This window comes from Bidens hawaiensis, unplaced genomic scaffold (assembly GCF_021521415.1).
Source record: "Bidens hawaiensis isolate Kalapana, Puna unplaced genomic scaffold, B.hawaiensis_p1.1 tig00035563_1, whole genome shotgun sequence".
NCBI lineage: Eukaryota > Viridiplantae > Streptophyta > Magnoliopsida > Asterales > Asteraceae > Bidens > Bidens hawaiensis.
The window spans coordinates 103,153-113,391 of NW_027496195.1; the positions used below are offsets into that span (position 1 = coordinate 103,153).

At 39.7% G+C, this 10,239-nt stretch overlaps 1 long non-coding RNA gene across 1 annotated transcript; it reads left to right on the plus strand.

Annotated features, from left to right (window-relative positions):
* The first annotated feature begins 8,866 nt into the window (after window positions 1-8,866).
* LOC143587565 (uncharacterized) lies at window positions 8,867-9,333 on the plus strand. Its single transcript, XR_013144915.1, has 3 exons — window positions 8,867-8,954; window positions 9,094-9,190; window positions 9,285-9,333. It is a non-coding gene; the product is annotated as an uncharacterized LOC143587565 (long non-coding RNA).
* The last annotated feature ends 906 nt before the right edge of the window (window positions 9,334-10,239 follow it).

Below are 10,239 nucleotides of genomic sequence, written 5' to 3' on the forward strand. Positions count from 1 at the left end.
TGATCAGTGATAGAGGAACTCACTTCTGCAATGCGCAGATGGAGAAGGCGTTGCGTCGCTATGGGGTCACCCATCGGATTGCAACCGCCTACCACCCACAGACTAGTGGGCAGGTAGAAGTGAGTAACCGGGGGATCAAACGTATTCTTGAGAAAAGGGTTGGTTCGAATCGTCGGGATTGGTCCGACAAGTTAGATGATGCGTTGTGGGCCTTCCGTACTGCCTACAAAACTCCGACCGGTTCCACACCGTTTAGGATGATTTATGGGAAGGCCTGCCACCTGCCTGTCGAGTTAGAGCACCGTGATTCTTGGGCCCTACAGAGGGTCAATTTCGATATGTCTGCCGCAAAGAGCACTCGTTTCCACCAGTTGCATGAGTTGGAGGAGCTGAGAGATCACGCTTACGCGCAATCATTTAGGTATAAGGAGCGGACGAAGGAACTGCATGATAGGAAGTTGAAGGGTAGCAAGCAGTTCAAGTGTGGGGATTTGGTTTTATTGTATAACTCCCGGTTGAGGTTATTCCCGGGAAAGTTGAGATCCCGATCGTCGGGACCGTTTACGGTCACTGAGGTCTTCCCGTATGGCACTGCCGAGATAGAGGATAAAGGCGGGAAGTTTAAGGTGAACGGTCACAGACTGAAGCACTACATAGGAGAGCCGGTGAGTGATCAGACGGTCGAAGTATTCTACCTTGACGCGCTCTCCGAGACTTAGACGCGATGGATGCACACTCGGGAGACTGCCCGAGTTGTAGAGTTTGTATTTATGTATTTGTGTGATGCTATCTGTTTTCTTTGTTTTTTCTATTTCAGGTTGTTCCAAGATGAAACTGCTCGTACTCAATCTCCATTCGAGTCGGTCGATTTAAGGAGTATCCTATATATATATATAAAAATGTTTATTTCTTTATGTTTTTGTTTTCCGTATTGTACGCCGCTACATGCGAGCGATTTTGAGTTTTGCAGGTTATATTATGCGCATGGTAGCTATGGTGGCATTTTGGAACAGGTTCTCCCTAGGTTGCGGCCGCGAATGAAATGCTATATGGTCGTTTGGATACTACTCAGCTGTTGAAGATTCCGCACACAAACCAGGGGAGTAACCCGTTCTTTGTTTTAGTCTTGTATACTTTATCTTTATTTTCTGTTTTATTTTTTATTTTATTTTATTTTATTTTATTTCTTTTCCTTATACTCATCGAGGACGATTTCGTTCTAAGTGTGGGGATGGGGGTTTATTTTACTTAGTTGTAGGAAAATTTTTTTTAAAAAAAAAAATAGTCCCTTGAAATTTGTTTTCTCCACGTTAAACAAGAGATGATATTATTACCGAGTAGTGGTTATTCTATAAATTCTTGGTGGTTTCAAAAATATAAGAATAGTGCCCATTAAACCCGCACGTAATGTATGGTAACCGAACGGTTTAGACTCAGTAATCGTGTGTCGGTAGGCTCAGCCTTTGAGAATGAAAGGGCAGTTTGGTTGTTGACCTAATTGAACCTTTTAAATGGCCTGACTTTAGTGGGAAACATCTTAGGGGTTTTGTTTGTTTAACGAAGCTCGTGACAGGACTAGAATGAAAAGCCGGGTCATACTCAAGCCTCGAGTCACATGATCGTCTGTATATTATTTGTTTAATCTTTTGTATATGCGTCTTTTCCTGTGAAGCTCCGTACTTTGTTGCGCGGTGGCGCATACCTGAACGTTGATGCTAGCAGAAGACAGTTTTGCTCGGCCCTCTGTTGCGCGGTGGCGCAGACCTGAGCCTTGATGCATTTCTGTAGTTTCGTTCAACATGGTAGAAAAAAAAATGCAAAAAGCCAAAAGGCAGAAAAAAAAATATTTTAAATCAAAACCACTATGAAGGAAACTACTGTCGGTCGATCTTGACCAAGCTAGAGTTTATAGGTTGTATATGAGTCAAAATGTTTTAATCATGTGGCAATAGGTTTAAGTCAAGTTGGGGTGGCTCGGCCCGATAAAACCATAATGGAATTGGTAAAGTGGCATCAGGGCTTTTAGGTGTGGGTTCCACTTAGTCATACAAATTAATAGAATTGTCACGCCTTATTTGCCTCGGTAAGTATTAGGGGCACGGGTTTAAAGTGGACAGCAATACCGGCAATCGACCTGATCTGGCTTATTAGGTGAAAGTTGGAAGGGGTAACGGGTCACTTGTTGTAACACTTTAAAAAGAAAAAAATATAATAATATTAATAATAATAGTAAATAAATAAAACCAAGAGTTGTCAGTTGAACTCGGGTATGATCCTTGTAGTATTCTTTTTCAGGGACGAAAAAGTCTTAAGTGTGGGGATATTTGATGTATTGTAAAACACACGTATTTTCCGCACGTTTTATCTACGTTTTATATTATATTTTATATGTTTTAACTCGTTTTAGATAGGTTTTACATACATTTATTAATCTTGTAGGTTTTAGGTGAAAGAATGAAGAAAACCGGGACTTTTCGAGCATTCTACGAGCCTTTTTACGCATACAAGTTCAAGACAAAGCTCAAGGCCCGACCCGTATACATCATGGAGGCCCAAGACCATATTATATTATAACATAAAAAAAATAAAAAACCCTAGGAGCTGGATACTGGTCCGATCGCCGCAGGTGGTTCAAGAAGAAAAGGAGAAAAAGTTTTGTGGAGCTAGGGTTTGGACTTGTGGCGGCTAAGGAAGGAAGAACAAGCAAGAACCAAGCCTCGGGAAGATTTTACATCAGTTTTACAGCAGCAAAGAGCACCCGGATACCATCTCATATCCTTTCTTTCAACTATTGTTCATCAATCTTTCTTATACTTGTTGAATTGTTAACTAGTTTTGCAATTGCTTTAAGGATTGAGTTGTTATTGGTTAGTATTGATTGTTGGATGATTATTATGATGATTGGTATGAGTTTGATGATGATTTTGTTAAGTGTTTGCTGCTGTCCAAAAAATATGCTCGGCTAATCTTGTTAGTTCTACCTAGGAATGATGATTCTTGTTAGGTTTTTATGAGCTTGTTGGATTGTTTGATTGATAGACTTGAATTGCTATTGTAAAGTTTGATTTAGACATGAAATAGGTTGTGTTTAAGGGCTGTAAATTTTGGTGATTCATTGCATAAACCCCGTGTGTTGATTGATTAGTTTTGTGTTGATTGATCGGTGCATTGTTTGATTATAGACTTTGTGTTTAGGGTTTGTTTGCGGTAGGTACAACCGTAGGGTTTTGTTGCATGATTATTTGTATTAAGTACAGCGGTTAGACACCTTCTTTGAGACCGAGAGGTGATAAGAAGTTAGGGTTTTCTCATTACCTTTGCATGCTATAATAAGAATTGTGCGAGAGCGAGTTCGTTTCTTGTCAGGTTTAGGTGTTTGAGCGACTAGTTGATCTATTTTAGTTTAAGTTGAATTGTTCCTCTATCCTTGGTTGTGTAGTATTCATTGCCATTATGGTCGAGTGTTGGTGAGACCGAGAGGTGATCCTTCATTAGAACACGTTAGCAATTGTTTCCCGGTTTGGTCGTTTTAGGCGATTTTTGAGTAGTTAGGGTTTGTTGTGTGAGACCGAGAGGTAATCCAGTGAGCCCGAGCGATCCTTAGTCGTGTCATCTTTAGGAACCGGTGTCTTGATATCATTCAATCCGTTAGCTTGTTAGGCCTACAATTTGATTCAGACCTATGTAGACGTTTTTCTCCATCCGAAGTCAACTCAGTTAGTTTTCCGTTAAATTTTATATTTTTGGTAAGTTTTGTCAGTCAGTCTAGTTAGTTCAGTTAAGTAATTAAAAATCAAAAATCAATTAAATATTATTCTAAGGTAGGTCTTGTCTAGGGTTAGTGATCTTTAGCGTTTTTACGTGTCCACGTGTTCGATACTCGGACTTCCTAAGTCTATACTACTTGCGATCGGCACACTTGCCGGTTGTGTGTGGTTTTAGGATTTTCGTTTTAATAATTAAAGCTTAGTTGTGAGGGTCATTATTATAGGGTTATTAGACACACATCACCCATTTTCTAAATCTTTGCCACACAACAGTCGTGACATAGCAAGATGTAAATATCAAGTAATAAATTGGTATAATTGATGATTCAAGTAATAAATAGGTTTTGAGAATGAAGCTACTGGACTGTTGGACTGTTTGATCTTTTGGACTGATTTGGACTTAATCTTTGTACTTTTTGGACTTAGTAACTTATCAATTGACAAAATATAACTTATTAACTTATTAAAACTATAATGTATATAATATTTTTAACTATAATTAATTAATTAAATGATACAATATGTAAATACTTAAGGCATATGTATATAATTTATTCTGTTATGTTATAATGATGATTCTCATGATCTTATGGTTTAATTTCAGGGTCATAATAACTTTTGTGCTCTCGGGTTGCCTAAGTCTAAGGCAGATAAAGTATTCACTTCTATGGTCAAGGGGCTCAAGCAATCACCCCTTGCACATGCCATCTCAGCTGACCCAGCTATTTACTACAAGTGGGTCTTGGACTTCGGGGCATTTGCCAAGGTTTCCGATGATTCTCTATCGTTTACAACAACAGTTGCAAGAAAAGAGTTGACCATCACTGAAGCAGATATTAGACGGGTGTTGAAGATTGCTGACCAACCAGATTATACATATGAGAAGGGAGACAGGAAGAAGCTGGTCGATTTTGTTACACAGATGGGATACGACACTGAGTGGAAGAGCCTCGAGAAGAAACATCTTCCACCATACTGGAGGTTTCTATTCCACATAGTCACTCATTGCTTTGCTGATATTCGTGGAGGAGTTGATAGCATGAGTGCTGACAGGGTCCGCATTATGTTTGCATTGACGACTCGAGAGAAGTTCAATTACTCTTGAAGGATATTCCTATGCATGTTGGGGAATATTAGAAGTGGGGTGACATGGCTTATGTACCCCAGATTTGTACAGATGCTTCTTGATGATCTAATTCCAGAAGTCTCTAGGTCAGGATTAAAGAAAGCTAAGGACAAGAAGTCATATCCCGAGCCCTATCATGTGAATGAGATCAAGATGTCAATCTTTGGCATGTTTCTTTGCACCAAAGGAAGGGGACACCAGTACGTTGGACCAAGGCCAGGTCCTAAGTTTGGTTTGTTTGAGGAAACTGAGACTACGGGTGATGAATATGTTGAAAGTGAAGAGATTGAGGAGTTGGATGCTGAGATTGAGGCTGATTCTAGTGATGAGCCGACCGAGGACCGCACAAAAGCCAAACACGATTTAAAGAGGAAGGTGGCTGAGAAGGGCAATATTATTGAGCTTGAGGAGGAAGAGAAAGGCCAGCCGCCCTTGAAGCGTCTGAGGAAACTTGGGGACTTTCAGAAGTCATCCAAGATTCTTGTCAAGATTCCCTCATAAGACAAACCATCTGACCAACCCAAAATCACCAAAGAAGCCCTAGCCCAAGCCCTCAAAGCATTAGATGTAACAAAAATCCAAATCCCTACTTACAAGAAGCCAAAGACAAGAAAGAAATCTAAATCCAAGAAAACCAAAACCTTACTCCACGACTCACCTGAATCCTCACCTGAAACCACTTCAACAGACCTCCCAATTTCTACCTTCCTGCCCCAAATACCACCCTCACCACCTCAAGACCAACCCACAACACCACCCACTCAACCTATCACCGAACCTACAACTTCCATCATATTCACTTCATTCGTCTTCAGCTCACCAATCCAAACAACAAGCTTATGGAGCTAGACCGTTATAACTTCCCCAACCCAAACCATAACTCCACCTATGACACAACCAACACCACCCACCACTACAACTTCACCAATCCTTACCCAACCCATCACCCTACCTTTGCAAACAACCTCACTACCCATAATGTCCACCACCCCACCATCCACCATTATCTCACCCAAACCCATTGCCCGAGGAATGTCTTCGATACCTCCAGTGTACGCCGATCCTATCCTCGATAGATCGTCACGCTGGAGGAATCAAACGCTAAAAGGGCGGAGCGAGAAATTGTGCTCCTCAAGTTTATTAAAGAAATGAAACAGAAGGCGGTGGAGGATGAGGAAGAGAAGATGGCTCTGAGGGAGAGGATAAGGGTGTTGGAAGAACAGAAGGAAGCAAGCGACGCACTTGCTGAAAATCAAAGATTATTGACCAACACATTCCACACCCGAATCCAGAATCTTCAAGTACTAATGAACCGAGAAGCTTCAGAAAACGCGAACCTGAGAGTAGATAATTCAAGGCTTGCTGACAGATTGGCCACTCTTGAAAGAAACCTGCCATCTGCAAGTGCTCTCAAAACTAGTGTTAACAAGAAAATTGAAGATGCCACTCGAAGATGGGATGTTGATAATGAAGCTACGAACTCCAGAGTTACAAATTTAGAGAATCAGCTCGCTTCTTCTGCTTCCCTCGATTCACTCAGAGCCGAGATGGAGGCAATTCAACAAAAGGTGATGGAACACGACCGTCTAAATGAGCTTCAACTCAAAACAAATGAAGAAATGGTGAGCAAATACCAAGTGGCCTCAGACCTTATGGGTATTCATGAAGATGATTTTCATGGTTTGGAGGATAGGCTTGATACGGTTTTCAGAAGTTGGAGAAGGTCTGGTGAGACTTCTTAAGCTGGTGGTTCGCAGCCTACCGCAGGTCTGAGTGTGGCCTTGTGAGGAGTTAGGGTTGAGGCATCTGAAGGAGAGGCGACTGTTGGTCGATTAGTACAACTGGGCGGCCAGTCTAGCGGTGTTGGTGGTAGTGATGAAGGTGATAAGGAAGATGTTGGTGTTGATGGTGATGATGAAGATGATGAGGATGATGATGAAGAAGATGATGACGATGATGACGTTCATGATAGCTTTGATGAGGATGACGACGGTGATGATGATGGCGGAAATGGAAGAGATGGAGGAGCCAGATCAGTAGGAGGTGGAGGTGGAGTTGACACTCAATCACCTCCACACACTCAGCAAGATATTCAAGACCCTACTTCTCACGACTCAGCCGGCAAAGTCAGGGAGCATGATACATAGATTACTGACATGTATAAAGATTTATTTCCTGATGACTTTGCAAGTGTTATGGATGACTTTATTGAAGCAGGAAAGAACTTGGAGCATCTTATTGATCATAATACAGAGGAAGGGGTTGAAGATGACTACATAAACTACTCACCTAATCCAGACACTCCTCCTGCTCAAGTTCAAGCTTCAAAGAATCCTGCTGCTGATCCCGTTTCCAATCTAACTGACGACTTGACACAGGAACCACCAAAGAGGAAGAGGAAGAGAAAGAATCATATTGTGTCAAGTCGTGCATGCGCCCGCGATCTTATCTATCCTTACCATGATGACTCGCTAATTGTATACGCGAAGTATAATAAGGAGAACGCGTGTTGGGAGATTAGACGGTATAGTGGTGATCTGATTTATCTCAACCACCATGAACTGAAGTCATTACCAGAGCTTGACATTAATTATCTTTGAAAAGCTCTAGGCCATGGTGCGGTTGGAAGTACATTGGATAGTTGGATTCCAGATTATTTTCATTGTCAGTCGAAGGTCGACTACAAAGATTTTGAGCCGAATAAGGGTTTGAAGTACAAGAACCCAAGGGAGATAGACCCAGCCACCGGAGAGCCACAAACAATGTGGAGATACAGGGCCCCAAAGAATTGTCATATCATCTACCATGGAGAGCCCTTTATTCCCAACATCCTCCGAGACTTCATTGGCTGGGAATTCGACAACACAACAGGGGAGGCCGTCATACGCTGCAAAGATCTGCCTGAAATTCGCGTATTTGACGAGCACGAGCTTATGGGGCTGCACATAGAAGACATCAAGAAGCTCTACAATTCACCCCTGGGAACGTCGAGGACATCGGTCGTCAGAACACAGATCGGATAGTGGAAGCCTTCAACAAATTTATTAGAAGAGTTGTTGAACTTCCACTACCCGAGGACGGTTGGCTGGATTACAACACCGACGGGTTCCAATACTAAAGACTAGAGGGAGATTGTTAGTCCCATTTTGTTTTAGTCTTTTGTATTGTAATTATATGTTTTGGGATTTAGTTGTTAGTATTGAATGTAATAGGCCCAAGAGAAATAATGTTGTAAAGCCCATTGGACATTTGATGTGACCTACTTCTCATGCATGTTTCACTATAAATAGGAAGCATGCCATGAGAAGAACAAGAGTTGATAGTTGACCAATAGAAAAACTTTTTCTAACTCTCATTCTCTCTTTCTCTCGGCTCTCTCTCTTTCTCTCAAACCTCCCGAAAATAACATCTCAAGATCCGAGACCGCTTAGGTGGCTTAGTGTGATTTCCGTTAGCACTAAGCACGGTTGATCCAAGATTATTGTTAGATCCACCCGCGTTGGGACCTACAATTATTATTATTATTATTAGAGAGTTAAGTTTACTATATTATTATTATTATTATTATTATTATTACTACTACTACTATTATTATCATTATTTTTAAAACTTTATAAGGTTGGGAGTATTATTAATAATTTAATCTTTTGCAGCCTCCACAATCATTTCTTGTGACAATGGAGGAGTATATAAGCGAAGCACCACGGATGGTGCCCATCCCAACCGATTCAAATATCCATGTTTGTGGTAGGTGTTCATTAAGTGTCTTAGACTCTTAGTTATTTCAGTATTAAATATTAATGACACTAATCTCTATTAAATGATCATATGCTAGCTATTTCTTATCAATTAAATTGTGTGTTATATATGTTTGAAACTTTGACAAGTGTTGAATACAATGACTAAAAAAGATTCATCACCATTGTTAACGTATTCATTTACTGATGCCAATTTCTGTGGTTGTTGGGTGGAAAATCGGACGCCCGATGGACCTCGATTTTGAACCTTTTGAGACAGCCACTCTTTTTATGACAGTGCTGGTAGTATCCTTCATGCTGCAGGTTTGAATATTAAAAATATTATTCCTTCTCATGAATATTGCAAAGTTGACTATTTGTTAGATGTCTAATATTCTCTTGAACACCTACACTTTGTTTGATTATTTCAACATATTGACTCAAAGTTTGACTAAACTTGCAGGAGGGAACATCAAATTATTTCAAAGGATTAATGCTCTTGTTTTCTTATATGATTGTGGCTGCAAGTTTCTTTGTACATATAGATCCTGTATCTATACGTGAGTTTCTTAGTACATATTGAGTTATGATAAACAATTGTTACAAGTCTGTTTCCTTTTACTAAACTGAATTCGTTTATTCTGGTTGATGCAGAAGATGACCCTCAATAACCATACTTGAGGTACATAATCGCATTCCAATCAAGTACATGTCGGATACCCCGTTTGAGCCGCTGTTAGAATCATGAAGCTTTTTCACAAACCTCAATTTGACTTGGGTCAATTGTAGAGTTTTGAACTTTCAGTTTTACATCCATGTTTGTGGTGCCCGTCCCAACCGACACTTTGGTGCGTATAAATTTACTATTACACCCAAAAAAAATATTTATTTCATTTTGGTTTTTTTTCATAATATATTGAATCTTTTATTTTATTAAAGATGGATATTTTTTTTATTATTGTTGCTTGTCTGTGTTGGCAGGCATCTCAAGCATGGATGGAGTGGTTACTGAAAAAACGAAGGCTTTCGATCAAAGGGGTGACATGTCAAGAGACAACAATAATTTTAATTGAACAGTTGATTCTTTTTAATATCAAAATATCATTGTTTACAGCTGAAGCAAATATTCGTTTGGAGGGCTGAGGATGTAATTTGTACAAGTAGGAAATCGTTAGTCTCGACATAGTAAGATGATGTTCTCCATGTGGCATTGAAGTTTCAGCTAGAAAATAAGTATTTGTCTCTTAAAAAGTGAGAGGAATTAGGGCAAACCGTCTTGCCTTAATATGCGGGAGAGGTTGAATATTTATACTCATCCATGATTCTACATGCAACGTGAAATTCTCGACTATACCGGCTAAATTGAATAACTACTAGCCCACACTGCTAGCCTACAAATTTTGATATTGGATCATATGTATGTAATTTAATTTGAACAATTATCAAACTTTGTTATGATTTTGTAAACTTTGTTTTTATTTACATTCAAATTAACTCAACTCAATTTAATAGTATTCAAAATTCATACATGTTTCATCTATTTCATTTTGTTTTATTTTTTTCTTAACATTAAAAAAATTGTACAAGATTAGAACACATAATTAAGTTG